This window comes from Phragmites australis, chromosome 6 (assembly GCF_958298935.1).
Source record: "Phragmites australis chromosome 6, lpPhrAust1.1, whole genome shotgun sequence".
Taxonomy (NCBI): Eukaryota; Viridiplantae; Streptophyta; class Magnoliopsida; order Poales; family Poaceae; genus Phragmites; species Phragmites australis.
Window position 1 is genome coordinate 9,440,426 of NC_084926.1, and position 25,540 is coordinate 9,465,965.

At 45.8% G+C, this 25,540-nt stretch overlaps 1 pseudogene; it reads left to right on the forward strand.

Annotated features, from left to right (window-relative positions):
• Window positions 1–23,066, forward strand: part of LOC133922922 (uncharacterized) — a 33,468-nt pseudogene extending 10,402 nt beyond the window's left edge.
• The last annotated feature ends 2,474 nt before the right edge of the window (window positions 23,067–25,540 follow it).

Genomic DNA, 25,540 nt, shown 5'->3' on the forward strand with positions numbered 1-25,540 from the left:
TCTATAGGTTGCAAATTGTTTGCAATTTGCCTGTCTGAAATCAAAATTATGTATTGTCTACTAGTTTACTCTTATTTCGATGAGAATAAATTTGATGTATGTTGTCCACTAGTATGCATCTATTTGGTTATTGTGGTCAAATTTGATCAAATTCCTTGCTAACAGATATCTTGGTGGAGCCTTTGATGTGGAGACACTTATGGAGAATTTGCTGAATAAACTTGCTAGTAATCAGGATATTGTGGTGAATGTCTATGATATCACAAATGCTTTAGAAGCTATGGTGTTGTATGGACCTCCAAGTTTGGAACATGAAGTGCCCCTCTTGCATGTTAGCATGCTCGATTTTGGAGATCCATTTAGGAGGCATGAAATGACGTGCAGGTTGGTAGCCTCTATTCGTGACTCTTAGATTTGTTGTCTACTTTGATCTTCCACTAATGTTGATAAATTTTACATGTATCGACAAAAGCCTCATATGCCGTGGTCCACCATCACTAATCCTTTGTGCAACATTTAATGAACTTACCCCTTGATTGTGCAGCATTTGGATGAATTTGCGCACGTTTGAATTTGTTTGAATTCAAATTGAATTAAAAAGAGAATATCACATGAAATGATAAAAATGCAGATACATGGAGCATTACGAAGGAACTCACTTTTTCACCAAATAATCTAGGGTTGAAAATATTTTTATAAATTAGTACATCGCATGAGAAGAATATTAGTGATTTTTTCCTGATTTTTGAGAATTTATTTGAGGCATTAAAAATTACTAGAAATTATAGAAGTAGACTTATTTGGAGAATTTTAATTAAATATTGACTTAGGCTTTTTGGATCAAACCAATTAAAATGGGTTACTAGTGAGCTCTGTTTCTTATAAAAACGTTTAGAATTTTTGAACCACCCTTGTACTTCTAGATAAAATTGAGAATTAAATAAAAAAAAATAAAGACACACATACAAATGTACACAAGCAAGGAAGCACGTACAGAGGGAAGCCAAGTGAACATGAGCTCGCCCGCTGAACGGGTGAGAGCAAGGTCTCGCCCGTTCAATGGGCGATACATTATCTATTCGAATTTTTCTAAATCATCTTGTCCGCTGAACAGGCAATATATTGTCTGTCCGATGAACAGACGACGGTAGTCTATTTTTGCAATTTGTTGAAATAGATGTGAAATTTTGTAAATATTAAAAAATAAAAATATATAAATAAAAAAATTCGGTGAACACGTACCCGCGCGGCCATCATGCCGCTCCTCCCCTTACCCAAGCCCGGCCCACTCGAACCGCCTCAGCCGAAGTGGAACGTCGTCCTATGACGCCGCACGACGCGCGTGCATGCGATGCGAGCAGCGAGCGATAAAAGCAGGCGTTCGCCCGCTTTTATCGGTGGTTGGCGGGACAGCTGTTCACTTCCCTCTCCTCTCGTCCACTCCCTGCCTCCTTTTTACGTACGTTGGGGCGTTTGGCCCGCCGGTGCGTGAGCGAGCCGGCATGATTGCAGCTCTCGCTGCGTGCCTGTGGTGGTTGGCTCTGTTGCGTCGGCGTCGGCGGTACTGTCACTGTGTTCCGCTCAACATTATAGAGGAATGAGTGTGTCTGTCAGTAAACGTTTGGTCCGTCGCGTCTTTTTGAAGTTTCATGACAATTCACCCCGAAGATAACAGTACCGCTTATGAGTACACATGGACCAAAATGAACGTGTAGCTACGTTACTACGTACTTGAGGTTTTGTGGGTTTGGAGCCATGCTGCTGTTTGGATCTCAGATCATGTGACTCCTGATTACGGGCTGATCAATGATATTTGAACGAGCTACTACCTTCAGCGTAATAGTTTCCGATGTTCCATACCGGACGTCAGAACTCAGTAGCAGTTCATGCTTCAGAGAGTAGAGCCGGTTGTCAAGTATTCGCAGTCTGCCCTAAATCCGAAATTCCTAATCAGCACGCGCGCGCTCTGAGTTGCTCGCGCCACCCGATAGGACAACAACTTTTCATTTTTGAATTTTTTTCCCTCCCACATCTTTATATTTTTGGAAAGTTTTCTGAATAAGTTATCTGAATAATTAACGAGAAAAGTTTTTAAAAAAAACTTGCGAAGAACAGTTAACGAGAAAGTATACTTGAAAACTTTTTCAAAAAACTTATTTGAATAACTTATTCAGAAAACGTTCCAAAAATAGAAAGATGCGGAAGGACAAAGTTTCCAAAAACAAAAAGTGGAGAAATTTAATAAGTTATTAATTCTTTTTTTGATACCAAGTTATTAATTCTTTAGCTGGCGGGCGCGCATGGAATAGCAGGGCTCCCTAAATCCTAATCCATTGCTAGGGACCCAAGATTGGGTAACTGGGTAAGCATGCCTCCCCAGACATGGGCTACTGCTTTAAGTACCCGCGTCACCACGGCCTTAGGCCCAAAGGTGCAAACAAAAGCCCATTTGAATATCCCTCAAGCCTTTTCAATCTACTGCACAAAAGTCCTTTGTTTTAGGCCCTCACAAAAAATTGTTCTAGAACTCACCACAGTTCTGTATCTCTGTCTCTCAAGAAAGAAAAAGGAAACATGAAGACTCTCCTATAACTACAAAGGGCTCGTGTGCCCAAGATTAGCCTACCATGCCACCTGCCATAGCAAGTGTGCAACGTTTGCTTTCAACAATGAGTCAGGATTGTACCCTTCATTGCGATGGCCAACAATGACCGAAGGGGTTTAAGTTCAGTTTGGTATTTGAGTCAGGGTTGTACCCTTCATTGCAAGAGAAAGAGGAATGGTAGCCATGCATGGCGTTGGGTTGGAGTGGTGACGAGACAGCGAGGGTGCCACATTTCACGGTTTTTCTTATGGGTGGTGAACAACACACATGCAATCAATAGGCGACACAATAGGTGAAGGGTGGATGTGGAGGTGGTGGTGAAGCGACAGGCAACAACACACCAAGACAATAAGGATATTGCTGATGCCGATGGTAGTAGAAGAGGTGACAGCATGACAAATAGCCGTATAAGAGGGAGGGGAGGAGGAGGGGCGCACACTCGTTGCCTTCACAATGTATGTGTGCTATATAAGGCCCTCTGATAGATCTGTCTATCGTGGCAACTTGTTCCTACTTCAACATTTAGACTTAAGTAGGCTGTTTAATTTGATATGAATTGTCACGCACTAAGCACGATAAAATAGACCGGGAAGAGACGAATGATTCAGAAATAGGTTTGGGATACATGATTCAGAGAGTTCTTTATATTACAATACACACACATCTCTCCTCCTTGTCGCTGCTTAATTCCCTCGAGTTTGATTCCCTTACACAACTCACTCTTCTACAAGGTTGGGCCCGACCTGTCTTCCCATTAGCTAGTCCTCGGAGTTGTACTTGGAGTTGGGCCGTCGCCTTCGATCCCCACTTCTTGGTTCATAGACCTTGGGCGTCCCGCTCCGCTGGGCCTTGACATGGTGGGAGTCATCTGCTGTGACATGGGTTGAATAGGATCTAATGCAATTGTTTTTTCTTCAAGTTACATAGCCCAGGTTCACGAAGGACACGTTTATAATGCTGGAATTCATCATGATCCTCTCTGATATTGAACTGTTTCGATCGGATTTTTTGTAAAATTGTTATATTAGAAATATATTTTGAAACCAGATGAGAATTTGCTTGAGAAATTTTGTAATCTTATGAGGACTCCATTATCAAGTGTTTGTGCGTCTCTCTTATTTCATCATTCAGTCTATCTGAAAAATCTATAACAATAAACAAGAAATCATGGAGGCAGACACAGCTCCTAGGGTGAGGATTTAGCCTCCAGGTAGGGCCCGTATGCTCCTCCCAGTCTCCTATTCGCCTTGCATACAAACTAGGTCAACTCAATACAAAATTGAATCCTATTAGGACTCCTATCTCTACTCCGTAAAGATCTGTGATACTAAAGGAAGATGAGAGAGATTTACCCTCACAAAATATCAATAAAGATGCCTCTCTATGTCGGTTGTCTATTTTGTCTCTTCTATTTTGTTTTCACTCTTAGTTGGTCTTTGAAGATATCGTGACAACTACTCAGAATTACTTGTTTTTGTTTCATAACTATGAGTTCGATGGTTGCTCATAAATGGAAGATGGTTTTCTTTGAGCTTATTTCGTCTTGTGGCTTGTATGTAAACACATCAAGTAAATGAATGAATTATAGAACTCTCTACTTCGACTATCTACGGTCATTACATTTCGACATTCAATAATTTGAAAGACGATCTCTTTAGGGCAAGTACATGGGTATTGTTTAATAGCCCACCTTATGCACTGACACGTAATCTTATGATGACTTAATAGACAATACATACAATACATTGTCTTTTCAGTTATCTCGTAATAATTAATCATTCCTTAATTTGTGCATGGATCAAATAAGGGATGTGATCTTCTGTATATTCCACTTTGTGGCGACGGCCACACTGGGGCACACCGGATGGTAACTCCAACTTCCAGCGATGGACTCCAGCGACCAGCGGCTCTAGCGAGACGTGTCAGGAGGCAGCGGCGGGTTCTGGGTAGAGGAGCACGGCGGCGTCCCAATGGTTCTGCTTGGTGGAAAACTAATGGAGAGAGAGAATGAGATATGAGATGAGATGAGGAGCACGGAACACGTATAAATATATGCTATTTAATACACAAGCATACAACGTTTCAAGCGGGGGTGGGGAGGGGGGGACGAGCTGTTGGGCATGCAGAGCACTCGTATGTGCGGGCGAAGTCCATATTTGGTGCCCTGGACTGACTTACTCCCCTGTACTTCACTGCTGTTAGGAACGTAAGTACGATACGTTTATTAGTGCAAGAAAATATCTTTCACGAATAAATATGGCGAGAGTCTCCTCTAGCGAGGAGATTTAAGTTTGGAGAAGAACTGCAAAGGAAGAAATTCCGATATGTTTATCACCAAGAGATTTGTCACTAACATGATGGCTATGAGTCTGTATTTATAGTACTATTCGGAGTGTAAGTATACAAACATACTCTTATAGAGATAGCGATGCAAGTTACCGCCATGCTATAGGGACTTGAGGCTAATCAAATTACACAGTCTGAATTTAGACAGAATATATTTACCCTTAACTAGAAAATATTATCTACTATAGCAAATATAGTAGTGTAGGTACCAGAGGGTGCGATACTCGGTTAGTTATCAATTGTGGCATGATGTCGCATTGTTCCGAATATCAGGATGACCTCCACTTGCACTGATGATGTTAGGATGATCACCACTTGCATGGGTATTAAATACCGATCACTTTCTTGCAAGTGAAGGACGCCTAGTGGACCTCCTTTGGATGATCTTTTGTCAAGACCTAATGGCTCACCCTCCGAGCTCTGGGGAGGCTGCCCTGTCCTTCGAAGTACAAGGGCTCCGGAGAGCCCGCTCAGCCTTCGAAGGGCAGAGGCTCTAGAGAGCCTCGGACACTAGCAGACCTGAAGGGCCTTCGGAGATCTATGATCCTTAGGCGTGGGCTGGCAGAGACAGGGGCATCACGGGTCCTTAATGACGACCCCAACAATAGCCCCTCGCGAGGGAGGCCAGCAGAGCGGCCAGCCCTGTGGTTTTTGGAGCTAGGCCTCTGGCGCTCCCTGGCTCCGTGTCTGTCGACCTACGGTCCTTCGTCTTGCTCGAGTGGTTTTGGAAAGTCCAGGCCAATCAATTTGAACTGACTATCCAGTAACACCTGTGTGGGGGCATTCAATGCGTCCTGCGTTTAGCGACGTGGTCATGCCTTATCGAGCAATAGTGGGACACGTGGTGCCTCGTCGTAGGAGGGTCGTGGGGGGTGTTTTTGCTCCCCTGACCATAGCCTCATGGGCAAAAGGACGGGATGTGTGTTCCCAAAAGGAAATAACTCCCCCTTTAGTTTATAAGGTGGGGGTCTCGACCGACTGGAGGCCCTATCTGACACCTCTGCTTCCATCTACATCTGCCTTAATCGACATGCACAGCCGGCTATATCACTCCCATCTTCCACCGTCATCCAGGCTTCTCGCCGCCTGCCAGGGACCATCATGGTTAGCTCCGGTGCTCAGGGCGCGGCTGTCGATGAGCGCAGGGTGATGAAAGCTCAAGTGGCGGTGATTCCTCAACCGTTGCCCAGCCATCACAAAGTGTGGAGCTCCGTCATGCCAAATGGAAGTATCCCTAGCAAACCAGCGTGTTGAGAGAATCTACCATCGGCGAACCTGAGCTCTACCAGATGGTCGAGAAGGGGAAGATCCCCACTAATCCATCTCCCAAGCATCGCAGGATGAAGTGGTTCTGGAGCCTCAGGGCCACGAAACTGTGGTGTTTGAGACATTTTTCGGGTCTCGGCTTCCTACTAGTGCCACTTCTCGAGGGGGTGCTCCACCTTTTTTACGTAGAGCTGCCACAACTCACGGTCAGTGTGATTGCCCGTCTGGCTATCTTTGAATGGGCCATGCAAGCGGAGGGATGAGAAAGGAGAGCGTGTGAGGAATAGTAACGTCCTAAGAGCAGGGGTGAATTAGGATGTTTAGAAACCTAAACCAAAATGGCTCCAAAAACTTCACAAGATAAACATATCTCAATTTCTATCTAAATATGCTCTAGGTTTATCTAGTGTTTCTACTCTACCGCTCAAGAGGATTGCAACCTACTCTAGCAAGAAAATTTGCAAGTATATAAATGCAAAAATGTAAATAAGGTAGAGAGATAAACTCGACACAACCTACTCTAACATGAATACCACCCCTAGTTCACATTAGAGTTCCACAAAGGATATGCTCCTGGTCGGCACGACTCTTTCAGTCACTGCTCTTGAACTACCAAGTCACTAAGACAAAGTCTCATGCACAATGAGCCACCAAGCCACCAAGGCAAGGTCTCACCACTATCCTCTCTTCCGATCACTTACCGTCGTGATCACTTCAGAGCTGGAGCCACCAAGACAAGTGTCTCCGCGTCATCATACACATGTCTTTCCGCCGCTCCACACCAAGTCGGAGGGTCAACAAACTTGAGCCACCAAAGCCCAAGATCCTGGTGAGTCACAAAGACTCCAAGGCACTCACATACTGTAACACCCTAAATTTTAAAAAAATGAAATAGTTTAAAATTTTACTAGAATTTAAATAGGAGTTGCAATTTTGTTCAATAGAGAGAAATTAATTTCTAAATTTAATTTGGCCATAGGCTATATAAGTTTGATGCATTCATGCCGTCTTAGTTGCAATAGATTTTTATGTATGGAAAAAGTTTGCAAAAATCGCTAAAACTCCTTTTGAAATTTGTTCAAAATATAAAAAGAAAAGCAAATTCGAATTTGGAAATTACTCTTGGGCCGAATCTCCTTCCGACCCACTTCTTCTCTCCCCCCCCCCCTCCCATTTCTCTTTCTTCTCCTCCCGAGTGGGTCGCCTTCTTTTCTCCCCGCGCTGGGTCGCACCCCGAGCATGCCGCCTCTTTCTCCCCCGCACCGGCCCACTAGGCCGAGCCGGTTGCCTCAGCCCGAGCCGCTCCTCTCCCTGCCCTGCCTCACCGCCATGTGGGTCCTGTCCGAGCCTGAGCCGCCCCACCCGAGCCACGGCTCACCTTCTTTCACCTCCCGCCGCCGACCGAAACGCCACCAAATCCCGTGCGCCGTTTGTAATCCGAGCCGCCCCACGCCTTCATTCGCTAATTAATCCCGTGGCCGTGATCCTCGCCTCCCCAATCAAGTGCCCGGCCGTTTTTCCCCTTCATTTCCTCCCTTATTGATGGAAATCGCCACGTTATTCCCATTTAGGCCGCCGGCCAAATCCCCTCAAATATGTCTGATCCTCTCCCTCTCTCGAGTATATAAGCAGGCCATCTCCTTCCTTGCGATGTTCCGCACCCATTTCACTCGCTCCCCCCTTGTTTTTCGCTCAGAATCAACCTCGTCACCGTCATCTTCTCCATCGCCGGTGAGAGCTCCTCTCCGCCACAGTTCTCCGTGTTTGAGCCATCTTTGACCCTTTATGTTCCCTCGTCGGCTTCGCAGGGACACCGGTGGACTTCCCGGCCGCTTCTTGGTGTTGCCTGACCCCCGGAGCGACACCCACACCAAGCTCCAAGCCTGCCAGCAGCCCCTCTCCATCGCCGACCACCTTCGGACCTCCTCTGCAATTGTGAAGCCCATGGTGAGCTTCCCTGTGCCCTTCTCCCTCGTTTGTGAGTCCTCCCATCGAGTTCCGTGGCCGGTTGCGCACTTTTGCGTAACTTCAGCGAGGTCTAGGCCCCGCTCTGCCGTCACCCGTGCTCGCACCGCCGGTCCGAGCCTCCTTTGAACCCTGGCCGTCGATCTCGGATGGACGGCTGTCGGTGTATCAGGAACCAGGGGTCCCTGAGTCCCGAGACCGGGTCGGCCATCCGTCACGCGTCACCATCCTGCGAGGTCCGCCCTGCGAGGTAAGAAGAAGCTAAGTCCCGGGAGAAGGTGCTCGGGGCCGCCGCCTCTGGTTCCCGAGCACCCCAGTTCCCCGATGATCCGCGGAGTCCAAGTACCGGGAAGGAAGTGCTCGGGAGAGAGTGCTCGGGGCTGCACGTGGCAGTCCCTGAGGACTCGGTTCCCCGAAGGTTTCCCCAGTGCTCGGGAGAGAGTACTCGGGGCTGCACGTGGCAGCCCCCGAGGACTCGGTTCCCCGAAGTTTTCCCCCAGTGCTCGGGAGAGAGTGCTCGGGGCTGCACGTGGCAGCCCCCGAGGACTCGGTTCCCCGAAGTTTTCCCCCAGTGCTCGGGAGAGAGTGCTCGGGGCTGCACATGGCAGCCCCTGAGGAGTCGGTTCCCCGAAGGTTCGCGCAAGATCGTCCGACGACCCAAAGGGTCCCGTCGTCGGGGTGTCAGCCAGTCAAGGGCCCAATGCCGCATTTAATAGGCACGCGCGGCCTGCCCGAGGACTCGGTTCCCCGAAGTTTTTCCCCAGTGCTCGGGAGAGAGTGCTCGGGGCTGCACGTGGCAGCCCCCGAGGACTCGGTTCCCCGAAGTTTTCCCCCAGTGCTCGGGAGAGAGTGCTCGGGGCTGCACGTGGCAGCCCCTGAGGACTCGGTTCCCCGAAGGTTCGCGCAAGATCGTCCGACGACCCGAAGGGTCCCGTCGTCGGGGTGTCAGCCAGTCAAGGGCCCAATGCCGCATTTAATAGGCACGCGCGGCCTGACATCCTGACAATCTCAGCTGCCCACGCCCTAGTGTCAGACCCTGCCATGCTCTGGCAGGGGGGCGTGGGTCCATTAAATGCACGGGTCCCGTCCGGTTTCACCCGGGTGCCTCGGGATAACATTTTCAGAATCGAAGCGCTCCGCCTGCCACCCTGCCCCGGCAGAAGGACAAGACAGGGTGGGTGCACCGGGCACCTCTGCGGCTGCCCGGTGGGCCCTCTTAATGGCGCCGGAGGACCTCCGCAGTGGCGGGTGGTCGGATGCACGCCGCAATTTTCCACCGCCCCTGTCACTTCGCCAAGACGGAATGATGACGCCTTTCTCCGTGGCGCCTTGGTATTTGCGCCCCCTCTTTCCTATTCTGGATAAGTCGAGGTCGGCGCGCCTATAAAAGGAAAGGATGGAGAACTCAAGAAACTCAGAGGAGACAGATGGGAAAACAAGGTGAACAAGGCAAGGAAGCCCAGATCAAAAGGCGAAGAACATCACAAACAAGCTCAAGCCAAGCTAGAACAGAGAGCCTCAAGCTCTCTGTAAGCAACTCACCCCTGTAACCAGATACATCCTTGAAGAATTCCCTTCAAGGAAGGGTATAGCACTCACACAGGAGTAGGATGTTATGCCTCTGTGCGGCGCGAACCTGTTTAAACCCCGGTGCACCCATCTTTCTTGCACTAGGTCGATCATCTCCCACCACCAGCCACTGCATTTATTTCCGCTCCCATCTATTTTCCAGACAAGCTCATTCAGAATCATCCCCCCGGCCGAATCTTTAAAAAAGGGTATCTCAGGATCCCTACGACAGGAGTTCATCCTCCAACAACGGCCCAGATTAAAAGGGCGCATACCCCCTTCGGCCCGGTCCACCGTGGACCCATGGACCGGCCTCCAGGCCGTGGTCCATGGGCCCATAAACCTATTCCATGAGTTTTCAATAGAAAAATAATTATGTTTTGATTTATGACGTCATAAATAGAGTTTTCAATATAAAATCAATTCGGTTTATTCTCGGAAATCCAGTAAAATTTGCAGAAAAGCCCCTGGAACTTTAAAAGCTCAATACTTCTTGCTCGTAGCTCCGATTTAGGCGATTTTCGCGCTCAAACATTCGTAGCGACGTGTAGAATCTTTTTATAGGGTTTTTACCTAGATTTAGTTATGTTTGGTGTACTTTCCTTAGAACTTTCTTTTCTGTGCTTTTTCGGTCTGTCGTCTAGAAGGTGCGCAGTTCAGGAATCTTCAAGAGCAAGTTTTCGAAGACTTTGAGCAACCCTCTACTGAAGGCAAGTGTCCTTGAACATTTTGCACCTGTTTTAGGATTTCATGTGTAGTTTTATACTTCAAGTGCATGCTTGTCTAAATGGAATCCCACTTTAGGGTTTACTAGTTTTGTATGGCATTTTCCTTATAGTCGTTGATGGATCATGGGGGTAAAATGGGTAGTTTTCGCTAGTGCGGTCATAAGTTGGGAAAATGTTGATATTGACTAATGAACTATGCAACAAGAAAATCGGGTAATGGCAATCTTGTAGCAACATGGTATATGGATCCTACAGGATGGTTGGTTTGATGTAGTGCTTTATAGCATGTGTGTGATTGTTCCTGTGTGGGGTCTTAAGGACCGATTCTTGAACATGTAACTAAGTGAATCCGCACAACCGCGGGGCTTATATGGGTACGGCTTGACCAACTAATTAGCCACCCCTCTAACTCTGTGGGCACCATCGGACGGTTAAGTGGCACAATAGGGGGCTTATGCAGCAATCTAATCATCTGTTAGCGGTGATACCTCAGTGGGTGCCTGCAAGTTGGCCGGAGCCTTATAAAGGCCTTGTAGTGAGACCCCAACTCCACACCCAGGAAGTGTGAAGCAACACGGGAATCACGACTCATGTGGAAAGTTGTGCAGACTCTGCAGAGTACCTATCTGGTCGATCAGTCGTGCTCACGGACAAGAGCGAACTTGGATTTCTTCAGGATTAGATGGGATCAGGGTTTGGTATGGTTGGTCAGGTAGCCGGGTAATGGAATTACCTGGTGAGTCTTGGCAGTCAGATGGAATCCGATGAGTCAATCATTTTGTTTCAGTTGTGTCTTCACTCCTAGTAAATAGGTTGCATGTCATTGAAGTCATAGGTCATAGTTGCTTAGTGCAATTAACCTGTGTCCATCTTTTCCTTGACTTGAGCCCCATAGCAAGTTTTTCCTACACTTGTGGGGTACATTTTTGTACTCACACCCGTTGCCCCATCTTTTGCATCCCCTTTGCTGATCAGAAGCCGTTAATGAAGCTGCTACCTTCGAAGAGGACGACCTCGGCCCGGAGTTGCTGTTCTAGGCTGGTGTGCCCTGGTCGACGCCTATGGGTAATGGAAGTTCTGCTGGCGCTGAAGATCTCTTTTTCCCCTGTGTTTTCTTTAGACCATCGGGTCCTTTTGTATTAAGTTATTACCGTTGTAATAATGGTACTGTGATGATACACTAATGATGTAGCACATGTATGGAAACTTGATCCTGGCATACATGTGTTGTGTCCGGTTTTGCTTCTTTAAAACTGGGTGTTACATGTACCACTCAGTACAAGCTATGATCACTCATTGATCCCTTCTTCAGGCTACAGCACGTAAGTACAACTCACTCTAGGCTATAAGCACTAAACACTCTCTAATCTTGTGCTTAATCGCCTTAGATGATCACTTTAAGCACTTTGGTGGCTTGGATGTCTACTCAAGTGTGTATGAGCTTTCTCAAAACTTTAGCAGCATGCCACACCATTAAATGACTGAGTGGAGGGGTATTTATAGTCTCATACCCGTCAAATAAATCAAGAAATAACAAACAGATCTAAGGATGATAGTATTTAATAATTTCACATCCAAAAGACGTGCATATGCCTCTCCGAGTTCCTGGTACTCCGGACTACCCAAAAAAAAGAAAAAAAAAACACCAAAAAAGGTAGAAGGAAACCACAAGGTCCTTAAAGAGACGCATGCGCTTCATGTGCGATCTACCACCACAAAAACTGATGCAATAGTCGGCCCTAGAGTTGTCAGAGGATGAAGAAGAGCTGGAGGACACTTCCTCGGCCTCCTCTCCCTCCTCCTTGGTCTTCTATGCCTTGGCCGCCTCCTTCTCCTTCTCCTTCTCTTCCATCTGCTCCTCCTCATCAATCTCCTTCTCCAGGAGATCCCAGCCGATCTCCTCCTCATCATCAGAGATATCAACGATCTTGGTAGGAAAAAATGTGCGGGCTGGGGATTGAGATGGAGCGGTGGGCGGTAGCCCCATCAGTGAGGGTGGGATCATGTAGCCCGGCGCCAGCTCCAAATCGGGATAAGGGCCCTTTGGGTCTCCCACCCCTAATGGCGCCACGACTGGTGGAATCGACACCAGTGTCAGGGGTGGCCCAGCCCCTGCCGGATCACTCAAGATCATCGACATCTATGACCATAAAGAGGAAGAAAATGTTGTGAGCAACTCAGGAGGATCGCCTCCTTACCCTACAAATTCAACAATGGATGGCTAGCTAAGTGAAACCCGCTTATATAGCCTGGCCAGCCATTAACGTGTGCCTTGGGAGGGACGCAGAATCACCATGGGTGTCATTCCGCGGCTTTCTCAGTTACTGCTCTGGGGCCCCGTGGTTGCACCCTAGTCCAGACTGCACATGTGGCAGCACCCTGCGTTAATGACCTGGTTTTTGCACACAAGTCTCATCATGTTTATTGGTTGAACCTCTTTCGGCGCATGCAAGGGCTATTGGCACAAGACCCCAAAGAAATTGGTGTGTTACCCCATCAAACGCGTTGCCACTGCCTGGTGTCATCATTTACTCACGTCAGGAAAAATAGGAGAATATCTCATCTCCACACGCAATCTCCACTATGACAATTAAAATGGTGTAAAAACTCACCATCAGAGAACATGCTCAGACTAACTAGAGGTTCAGAGCCCATTGTATCCGTCAAACCTCACTAGTCTTCGGCTTCAACGTTGACTATGCCTCCGGCCTCGGTGTAGGCTTCAGAGCCTGTCGTCTCCGTCAAACCTCGCCAGTCTTCGACTCCGACATCGACTACACCTTCGGTCTCGGCATAGGCTTCGAAGTTCGTCATCTCTATTGACCCCCACCACGGCCAGCGCTGAGGCGATCGCAGACTTCATCCCTCAGCGCCATCGTCAACTTCATCTTCGACCACCTTGCTAGGATTCGAAGCTTGTCATCTCTGTTAAACCTCACCGGTCTTCGGCTCCGAAATCGACTACACCTCTGGCCTAGGTATAGGCTTCAGAGCTCATCGTCTCTGTTGACCCTCACCGCAGCCAGCACTGAGGGTGTCATAGACTTCCTCCCTCAGCGCCACTGTCGACTTCATATTTGACCACCTTGCTGGGCTTTGGAGCCTATCATCTCTGTCAAACTTCACTGGTCTTTTGGCTCTGACGTCAACTATTCCTCCGGCCTCGACGTAGGCTTCAGAGCCCGTCATCTCCATCAAAACTCATCGGTCTTTAACTTCGACGTCAACTATGCCTCCTGCCTTGGCGTAGGCTTCAAAACTCATCATCTTCGTCGACCCACGCCGCGGATAGCGCTGAGGGCGTCAAAGACTTCCTACCTCAGTGCCACCATTGACTCCGTCTCCGACCACCTTGCTAGTCTTTGGAGACCGCCATCTCCGTCAAACCTCGCCAAACTTGGGCTTCGACGTTGACTACACCTTCGGCCTTGGCTAGCATTGAGGGGGTCACAAACTTCCTCCCTAAGCGCCACCGTTGACTTCATCTCTGACCATCTTGCTAGGTTTTAGAGCCTGTCGTCTCCGTCAAACCTGCTGGTCTTCGGCTCTGACATTGGCTACACCTCCGGCCTCGATGTAGACATCGGAGCTCGTCATTTCCATTGACCCTCGCCACGGCCAGCACTGAGGGGTCGCAGACTTCCTCCCTCGGTGCCACTATTGACTTCATCTCTAATCATCTTGCTAGGCTTCAGAGCACGTCATCTCTGTCAAACCTCGCTGGTCTTCAGCTCTGACACTGACTACGCCTCCGACCTTGGCGTAGGCTCCGGAGCACATCGTCTCTGTTGAACCTTGTCGCAACCAACGTTGAAGGGTTCACAGGCTTCCTCCCTCGGCGACATTGTCTACTTCATCTCCGATGAGCCTCACCACTCTTTGGCTCCGACATCAATTACGCTTCCAGCCTCCGCCTTGAGGCTCTGAAGCACATCGCCGCCAACGACCCCCCTTCCGGTGATCGTTGATAGGCTTCGGACGGCCTCTCCTCCGTCAAGCCTCTCCATGACAACCCAAAGAGGGGGTCACGGGGCACCTCCCTCAGCTCCCCTATCAGCTTCTCCCTCAAAAACCGCCGTGGGACTTCAGAACACATTCTTCGTCAAGCCTTGGTGCCCCTCGACCCACTGTCGGCCTTGTCACGGAGCTCCGGACCACACCGTCTCCATTGAGCCTCGATGCCATCGCTCGTAGAAACTGCTAATAGGTCGATCTAGGTAAAAAGTTGTTCGGATATCCTAACTCGGAGGTGGGGTTGGGGCTAGTTTCCTTTGCAATTTTGCATCCGCTCGCCCCTCTAGACCTCGAGGCCAGCAGATGAGGGGGTGTTATTGGGGAAATACCCCAGTCGTAGATACTGTAGGGAGTCGCTGTCAAGGACTCCTCCGAAGCCCTAGGGTCCTAGACCCCCTGTGGCAACCAGGGCCTCTGGAGCGCATGAGTCTCCTCCTCAAGTCACTGACTCTTGTAGGGGGGAACTAGCTAACCCCTAACACCACTTGGTTCGGCCAATCTAAGCCCAAAGACACTCTGACTTATGACCCCTCCGGATCCCTAGCTTTGGAACGATCCCGAAGATCCAAGCCTAGGAGTCCCCCGGAGGCCCGGAGACCCCTGACCTCCGGAGGCTGTGGACTCTGAAGGCTGGAGGAAAGATGAGGAGTCCCCAGTAAAGATTAGCAGAAGTAGACCCATCGACCACGTGATGTCTACCATGAGATGACTGGCATTTAATAACAGGCATGTGGTGGCAACCCTGACACACTAGGAGCAAGTAGTGAACAATCTGACATGCTAGACAGTGTGGCGCCGTAATAAACAACTAAACTGCCAGCACTTACTGCCACAGTTAGAAAATATCCTCCTATTAGGGTTATAGTATTTTTACTAACACCTGGGCCATGTTACCAGGCCGGCCCTAGGTCTCTATTGCATAGGGAAAATGTGTATCATTATCCTAGTAGGGGCATTATTGTATACTCACACATTGAATAGCTTTATAAATACATATTTGTAACCATAGGCTAGGGGATAGATTTTTACTATCACTGTATCGGGCATTCATTTCCTCTTTATTTTTTGTCCAAGCTTAAGACACTTCTGTTAGTGAGCTCTTGCAGTATTTTGTTTGTGAAAGATATTTTTTTCACTAACAATGCAATATGTAAAGGTGAAAAGCTTTAAATCACCCATGGTAATGAAGTCTAAAATAAAAGAGAACATTTGCTTCCTCGTAACATCGTAGATGCTAGTACCGAGCAGGTTGCACATACATGTGATCGGCACTTTGGAATGTGCGGGGAAAAGTTCACCACACTAGCTGCGCCGACGTTGCTCCAAAAATGCATATGGGGAAAAGTGATGCAATAATCCATTTTTTTACTTGCGTCTTGTTTTAACTGATGCCGTGGTATCCAGCAGTAACAAGTAGTAGTATCTAAGATCTTTACTGTCCATTAGAACAGCAAGTTTGCTACTCTGGACTATACTAATCTGAAGCAACAGAGTGACACCAAGTGAGATACGATCTGATATGAAATGATACACTAGCACAGAGCCAGAGTGCGGAGCCCGGGGGAACGCTCTGCTGCGACAATTGCGATCATCCGTTTGCCACTACTACTTTATCCATCCACATCCTTCACTAAAGAGAAAAGATTTCAAGTACAAGAGGGCACATTCCGGCCTTTCCAATGTCCATCTATAATACCAAAGCCATAGCCATATAGAGCTCACCATCCCAGCAATTACATATTGTCACATTTACTCTGCTTTAACTACTTTTAGGCTAAGCCATGATTAAATCCAAGGATCACAAAGAAGACAACCTAATGAGCTAGTGAGTGCGCGAGCTCGATCGTCCCTTTTCCCCTGCACGATAGCAACCGTCCATTAAACCCTTGTGCGCTTACCAAATTAGCTTAGTTTACATAATCCGCGGGACAGAGTTCGATGCTCCGATAAGAGATCAGAGGAGCAAAAACTGCCAACTTTTTCCTGCGTCTCGGTGGTCCGTTTTGATTGTTTTTGGCTTTGTGTGAGCGAGGCCAAGGCAGGGGCAGCACTGACGTGTCATCAGATAACCTGTTGTGAAGTAGTGAATCACTGACGTGTCAGTAGATCGTCGCTTGCAAAGCTCCACGTCGGAGCTGTCAGTGAGTGCCGAGGCATGCCAGGTCAGCGGGGCGAGCGCTTGTCGCTGTGTAGATAGAGATTTGCTGGGATTGAGGTGGAGGATTAAGCGATAGGAGGCAGACCTAATGTGCATGTAATGGCGGGTCCCGTCTTTAATCTCGTGGATGGAAGCATGCAGCGGTAGCGGCGGCGGCGGCAGCGGGTGGTGCGCCCCTGCCGAACTTGCAATTCTGCGTGATCTGCGAGCATAGAAGAAGCTTATGTTTTGACCTAACACGTACACGACACCTGTTGACAACGTAAGACCTTTTAAGGGACGGTTGAATAACAGCAACGGAGGTTAGATAATTGTTTTTGACTTTTTGTTGGCAAGATAGAGCTTAATTTGCCCGGGGGGGGGGGGGGGGGATACTTACAATGTGGTTATGCATATGCATGCCATCCCTGCTTGCCATGCGTGCAGTAGTCCACTCCAGCTCACTAGCACCTCTGGTTTGCGGTCTCCTCCAAAGTGGAAAATAATTTTATAAGATCTGGTGTGATGTATTTAGAGTTTGTATTTAATTTATATTTGATATGTGGTAAAAATTATTATAAAATTTAAAGTGAATTGTACAAAACTATAAATATTGTGTCATTTGTAACATAAAATTACAGGTATTATAAATAGTAACACAAAACTATATTTATTATGAATAGTAACATAAAACTACAAGTATTATACACTAATTTCACACAAAACCTAATATTAATTAGATTTATCAAAAAATAGTCTTATATTTCTCCAAAAATCCTAAATTTTTTTGTATGTGTTCCATAATCCATGTACAACCCATTTTAATTAGACTCATCTAAAAAATCCGTGTAAAATTTAAACTAAAATTCTCAAAAATGTTACTTTTATAGCTCATAACAATAGTTAGAACCTCAAGTAAAATCCCAAAAATATGAAAAAAATAACTAATATTGTTTTTCTATGATGGACTAATTTCTAAAATTATTTCCAATCCTAGGTTATATGGTGAAAAATAATATTTCCAATCCTAGGTTATATGGTGAAAAATAAGTTCCTTTGTAATAATTTATATGGTGAAAATGTGAGTTCCTTTGTAATGCTTCACTTATATACTTACAAAGAAACTCACTTTTTTACCATATAACCTAGGACTAGAAATAATTTTAGAAATTATTCCATCATATAAGAATAATAATTTTAGATTTTTTTCATAATTTTAGGATTTTACTTGAGGCCCTAACAATTGTTAGGAGTTATAAAAGTAGCTATTTTGGAGAATTTTAGTTTAAATTCTACAGAGGTTTTTTGAGTGACTCTAATTAAAATAGTTTATACAAGGATTATGGAACACATACAAAAAGTTTTAGGATTTTTAAAGAAATATAAGACTTTTTTTAAGTGAATCTAATTAGAATCAGATTTTGTGTGAAATTAGTACACAATACTTGAAAGTTTGTTTTATTATTTATAATACTTATAGTTTTATGTTACAAATGGTACTATACTTGTAGTTTTCTACAATTTACTCTAAAACTTATGATGAAAACATAGAAAATTATGTATGATAAAACAAGAAAGAAAATAAATTATCACATGTCATAGTATGAATTAGATTCAAACTTTAAATACATTACAATAGGTCTTATAGGATTATTTTCCCTCCACCGCATGCTCGGGGACGTTGCGGCTGGTAACAATATCCATGGCCGGCATCCAGCACAAGCAAAGCCAAGCTGCAAGTGACGAGTGACTCAGTGATGTCTTTGAAAGTTTGGTCTATGATCTGTCCAACTTGTGCATGCATGCAAACAAGCGCACACACACATAGCATAGTCATAGCAATATGAAGCGGTGTTCGTGTAATTAAATATTCTGTTTCCTGTGGACGTATATAGCCGCGCTATCCTTTCCGGAAGACAAAGGCAGAGGAGCACGGTGTCGCACCGTCGCGACCTTTGGATGCCTCTCTGCCGTCGGTTCAGACAAGAACGATCCAGATCATATGTCACAGTGCAGAGCAATGTCTGTGCTACAGTAGAGTTGTGGAGATGCGCACGTCAATAGCGAATAGGGAAAATAGGTTAAGCAAAGTTTTGGTCAAACCCATGCATGGCTGTCAAAGCAATTGCGCCATTACATTTTCAGATATTATTTGACCCGTTGGTGTCAACGAATTTCCCAGTAGGTAATGCTTGCAGCGTAGTATAACGCGCGCAAAATGTTTACACGAAATACCTCAACCGAGTAACTAGCTAGTTGTACGGGGCTAGTGTGCGCCACTTGACACCGTTGTACGAGCTGGTACACATCACTTGCATATGGGCATTATTGCACACTACCCATCTAGTCATCTTGAACCAATTTGCGTAATCCTGGACTCCACCAGAACGAGAAATGGATAGCGCCAAGACAGTGACCGATCATGCAAGCACCTCCAGGCTGCACCCCGTGGCTCCATCACCATCTCTGGATTGATCTGCATGCTCGTTCTGACAAGAAGCTAGCCTATGTAGGTAAAGCGCTAAGATCATCTTCAAATACTTTAAAAATTTATTTTTTATAATATTATTATAGTATCCTCTAACACTGTTACAATATCTCTTATTTTTTCTACCTTTAATAGATACTTATTTCCTACCTTACGTTAGTTTCTATATCTCGTCAAACTCACAATTATTCAGTAGCTACAGTAAAATGATCTTCTTTTTCTATCACAATTTTATCGGCGTTTAACTCCATCCGTATCCCTATAGAGCTGAATGCCGTAACTGTTGAAGGACGATACGGACGCCGAGAGGAGGCAAAAGGACAGCACAGTGCTTGGCATAGTGAAGCCGCAGCTGGAAACCACGGTGATCAAAGATCAACAGTGACCGCAGTCTGCAAAGCAAAGATAGATTCTGCTGACCACAAGGTGTGCTCGCCGTTACTCCACCGGGCGCGATCACCACGCGTCGCGCTTGGCACGCACGAAGAATCACCGGAGTCGATCCATCGTCTCTCGGTTTCAGGTGACCCGGCGTCCTTATCGGCGCTGCCCGCTGATGTACGTGCTATCCGAGTGCTCGCCACTGTACCCGTCCACCAGTGTGCCCTGACTGATGACTTGACGAGGAAGGACGATGTGCGTACGAGAAAGTGCGCGAGGGGTACGGTGCTGGTGCGGAGGGACGGCCATGCAGAGAGCCGCTACTTGCGCGACCGTCGGTCGCAAGTTGACGTTGGCGCGTGATGGATATTTCGGCCGCTCTGTTGGTTTACAGCTGCTCAGCCTGTCGCCACTGGCTGAGCTAGGCATGTTAGGTAGATACAAGTGCAGCTAGCGCTTGCTTCCATTTCATGGCTGATCTGGCGGGAACACCAACCAGATAAGTGCACCCTTCGATTCGTTTTGGACGCTTTGGTCTCTTTGTTTTTGAAACGCAAACGACTGAACCAGAGTCCTGTTTCGAACGGCGGAGCACTGATTTCTGCAGAAAAAAACTTGTGAAACCATTAAAGATATTTTTGTGTGCTGCATGCTTTCCAAAAGAATTTTTTGTGCTCGGTTTAGAAAAGCCGGACAAAAAATCCAAACTAGATCGTTCTTTTTTATTTTCTGTGGGAAAGAAAAACAAAGGAAACGGGAGTAGGAAACAGCCGTGCATGCATCCACTAGTGACTTGCTAGGTACAAATGGCCTACTAGCTAGTGCGTGCAGCGGAAGTACAAATTGTACCGCGGGATCCAAGATCCGGTGGTTTCACTGCTTTTACGTTGCACTCTGCGTTAAGACCTACGAATATGCTCTCAAAATCCAATTCGGCTGTGATTGGGGTAACATTGCCTGCATTTGGACCTTCTTTCATCCAAGTACATTTTCAGATTTTTCATTTTTAACCTTTTGGTCCACATTTGTATGGCTGCTGAGCTTTTCTTGTCAATATGTGTTCGTTTATAGTATTTTTGGAGCTTTAATTTTTAAACACGCTTGCAACGAAAACTATCTTACTATTACTAGTTTGATGCTCCTTTCAGAGCCTCAAGGTTAATCCTCAGATGAGACGCACTAGAAAAATACAGAAATTCTAAAAATTCTCAAAAAAGAAAAATATCCGATTATTGATTTGGAGATTCTAATCATCATTGATAACCATAGCCATGAGATCTAACATGTTTTTAAATTATCCACATCTATCATTATAAAAAAAAAGCCTAAAATACCCCGATACATACTTCTAAATTATTACCTACATCTACCATTATGAAAAAAATTTAACCCAAAGTACCCCAATACCTACTTCTAAATTACCCACATATGAAAATTATGAAAAATAATTAAAAGAACACAAATACCTAATTCTAAATTACCCACATATGCCATTATGAAAAAAAAACTAACTAAAAGAACCCAAATACTTGCAACGTTCCGTATGCTTTTTCACCTAAACATGAATTTAGATCTCTCACAATTATATCATGGAGTCTGAAGACAAACTAAAAAGGAAAGGAAATATTATACCACGAATATCGTGAATATGAAGGGGGGAAAAAGAAAAATAACTTTGCGCAAGACTCTGATTCATTAGAGGAATACACTAAGAAAATATGGTCAATATATGCATATCAATCATCTCTAAATCCTAAATCATAGGCATTTCACGAGGTTTTATTACCCTATGTACTTTCTAAAATACTTCAAGTTTTTTCATACTGACATATGTGGATAATTTAGAAGCAGATATTTGGGTTCTTTTGATTTTTTTTTTTTTCATAACAACAGATGTGAGTAATTTAGAAGCACGTACTGGGGGTGCTTTGGGTTATTTTTTCCATAATGGCAGACGTAGGTAATAATTTAGAAGCATGTATTGTGATACTTTGGGTTAATTTTTTCATAATGGTAGAGGTGAATAATTTAGAAACATGTTAGATCTGATTATTGTTGTCATTGATGATTAGAGTCCACCAAATTGATGGTCATATGTTTTGCTTTTTTGTGAGAATTTCTAAGATTTTTCTCTTTTGCTAGCACATTTCACTTAAGGATTAACGTGAAGGAGCCTCTAATTAGTAATAGTAAAATAAAAATATAAGATATATAAGCTAGATTAGTTACAACTAGATCGTATGGGTCAACAACCTACGGATCCGACTCAACAAAACAAGTTCAGCCCGTTGTACCCAGCTAAAACCCTACGTTTTTCTAAGTTTTTATGAATCATTGAAGTTCAATATGTTAGGCTGTTGTGGAGGATGCAGTGGGATGAATTGTACTTCAGCGATAGAAGTGACGTGGAGGATTGTCTAACCCACGGTCACAGAAGGTGACAGTGGATTGTCTAACCCACGGACACAGAAGGTGACAGTGCTGTAAAACATTGACTACCATCCTTGGCTTTGTATCTATTATCTTAATATTTAAGGTACAAAATAAATATCTACATTCGATTTCGAGATCAAGAAATTATCACGTTAATCTTAAAAAAAAATCTACACCACTCATTGTAATAAACATCTAATGGTCTAGATTTAACCAAAGAGTTTACATCAAATACGATTAATAAATAGCTAAATTCGAAATTAAAAAATATGGAAATTTCTATTTGATATCCATATGGATTGAAAAACAAAATAGCTAAACAAAGAGTCCATGTTGTATCGATCTATCTATTTGGACGCTACGACAAAGAGCTCAACAAGAGCGTAACCAACTTGGTAACAAAGGCCTATATATTAAAAATATTATTGTGGGCTTCTTCATCTCTGTCGACTTGCATTGGTTCTGGAGGTCAAAAGGCCAGAGCGCAAAGCTGAGACGTCGATCACATCAGAGGTGGTCCGGCCCGCCGGTAGACTACTCGAGGATCGAGTTCAATGACCTTAACGTGGTGAAAGAAAATGACCCCATGGTCATGCAGTACCTGATGTTCTTGCACCTCGTGGAGGTGCGGCCGCCGGAGGCCATGGAGGACTGCGAGATGCGCACGAGCCCGCACGAGGAAAAGCTAGCGTCCTAAAACGGGAGCAAGAATGCCTCGATGACCACCACAGTCAGCGATGACAGGGTGATCTCTTCTTCCGCCAAGTTGACGATAGAGAAGCCATGGCCTGATGTCAACGAGTCCACGATGCACATGCCCTGCCGCTCACCGGACACGCCGACGTCCAAAAGCAGGAAGGCCGGAAAGGAGAAGGGCGAGGTGTTCAAGTAAACCCTGGGGAACATCAACATGGAGGCGGTGCAGAGCGTGATGCAGCGGCAGATCATGGAGATGTACATGAAAAGCATGCGGCAGTTCAGTGAGTCGCTAGCCAAGATGAAGCTGTCGATCGAGCTTGGCAGCGCCGATGGGGTTGTCGTCCAGAAGGAGAATCCTGAAGCAAGGTGAATCAGCAGTAGCAGGTGGAAAAGGATGGGGAAAGGGTGTTCTATGGAAGTAGAGCTTTCTTCTGAACAAAATTTGCAGAGAGAAAAACAATCTCATGTTGCAAACTTACTGAGTTCGACACAGCATTCAACGTGTTGTTGGACCATTACTTATTAGATTTTGCTTGGCAATGATATTGTTAACTTAAATCCTTCAACGAAAGTACAAATTGCATATTGTAGTAGAGTAACAGAGAACTTTGTTTGTGTGAGATTTATATAATAAAAATTTGGTTTAGTGACGAAATTGGCAAAACAAAGTGGTTTAGCATAATGACGACATGATGAGGTTTGTGTGTTGAGAAAAATCTACAACATTGATTGTCGTGGGTCCGTATTATAAAGGTATGGATTTAATAGATCATTTGAAGAGTTGGAATAGAATACAACAGAGGAGAAGGGATAGAGTCCTATACGGATACTCTCTTGAAGAAAAAGAAATAGACTCACATTCAACAGAAATATCGAATTGCCTTAAAAAAAGTCCATAATCTCATCCTAAATCTTTTATACCCACCAACATCCTTCAAGCAAAGATAAGAGGATAGTGAGGATGTTGTGTACAGAGCCATAATGAAGGGCGCTGCTATGTGCCACTCCAGGTTGACGTTGGCCAAGTGCTCGTCGTTGCTGCTTGTGGAGTGCATCAGCCGTAGAGACGTTGGGCAAGGATGTTGACCACCAGGGGCGTGAACAAGCCAGCATGACATTGAACATGCAGTTCAGCATGTACACGATCATCCTCTATCATTCCAGTAGCCTATGATTCCCGAGAATGAGATGAATCGAGCGATGTCACTGTTGATGACGGTGATCGAGTCATTGGGGGCGCGATAAGCAAGACGACCATGAGAGGGATCGCCGACCTAGAGCTGATATGTGAGAGGACAATGTGGCCCAAGGACCAAGGACACAGAGTGACATGGCGACATCATCATGAACATGGCATCTCGCCATGGGAGAACCTGATGAGCTCGATCCACATCTCCATGAACGACAGCATCGACAAGGAAATGGCCACCGTTCACCAGCATGGCAAGCAAATAGCACATAGCGAGGAGAAGGAAATAAGGGTCGTGCATGAACCTGCGCCACTCCAAGACAAACCCTCTGCCAACCACCACGGCAAGTGCGACACCACCGTGGACACAACAACGTGCTATTGAGCCCCATGCCCCCGCCTTCAATGGTCGTAGCCGTGCAAATTGCGCAGGCCACTTTGCTAGTTATACAAAACTTTCTCACATTTGACTTTGATACGCCTCTTTTGAGCCTGCAGGAGCAATTGTTGAAAATTGGTGAGACACCAACTATCTGTTTTGCTATTTATCTGACCAGAGCAGGACTAAAAAAATTAGAAAGTTCAATTTTCGTCCCTCAACTATTTAGGTTGAAACATGATTTTTAATCTGCTCATAAATTTTAGGGACAATAAATGCAATTTTTGCAAACGATAATGGCCACAATCTCTTGAAATGTAGGACTAGGAATAACGGTACTCGCTTGCCCGCCATTGTTTTGGTCCTTCTTTCATTTCATGTTGTAACTGACAAACTAATACATTCATCCGACAATGACACTTTGGAATTGGACGTCCCAGCTGGCGGTGTGTGAGTAGCATGAGTTGGAGTGTGTGGGCCCACCAGGGTGTGGCTTGTAAAAGGCGCGAGTCGACTCGAGTGGAGACAGGTTGGAACTCGAACTGTAAGAACAGACCACAACGAAGAACTTGGACGTCATCTCGCCGTGCCGAAGCTCTCTCTCTCTCTCTCTCTCTCTCTCTCTCTCTCTCTTCTTGGCTTGGTGATATTGTGATTGAGTGCTCGATTGATCAAAGGTCTGTAACAACTGGTATCAAAGCCTCTTCATCGTCGGTCATCACCGATCACCGCCTTGGAGGACCTATATGTGCGACTGTGGTACCAATCACACCAGTAGCTCAAGGACTACTCGAAAGACCGCCAGCAACAACGACAAAACAGTCAAGCGATTCAAGAGTAGATGGAGATACCGCAGAGATCATTCAAGGATTAGCGACCAAGCATGGAGACCCGGGTGGCTAAACTTCATCACGCCGTGGAAACGTTGAAGCATCAAGTCGAGCAGATCGAGAAGCGGCCAGTGGGGTCCTCGGAGTCGCCAGTACTTGTGTTGGGAGCGCACTCGTCGGAGATGCGGCCCGGGCCAGATTGCCACGGAGAATCACACGATCATCGGGGAGCAGTGTTTGGGGGTGTGTTCACCCTGGCGCCCACCCCAATAACAGGTGTAGCTCAGTTCACCACTCCACTTTCAAATCATGAGCGATTCCCTTGATCCCTTTCTTAATTCAGTTCTACATCACAATTTAGTAACCATTTCAAATTAGGTTTCCCTTGTTTCGATGGCGAGGGCCCTCAATTTTGGTAAAGAAGATGTGGAATCGCGTGGATTCTTATCATTTCACCAGGACCCAACGGCTCAGAAAAGTTGTTAACACCGGATGATCCAGTGAGAATAAT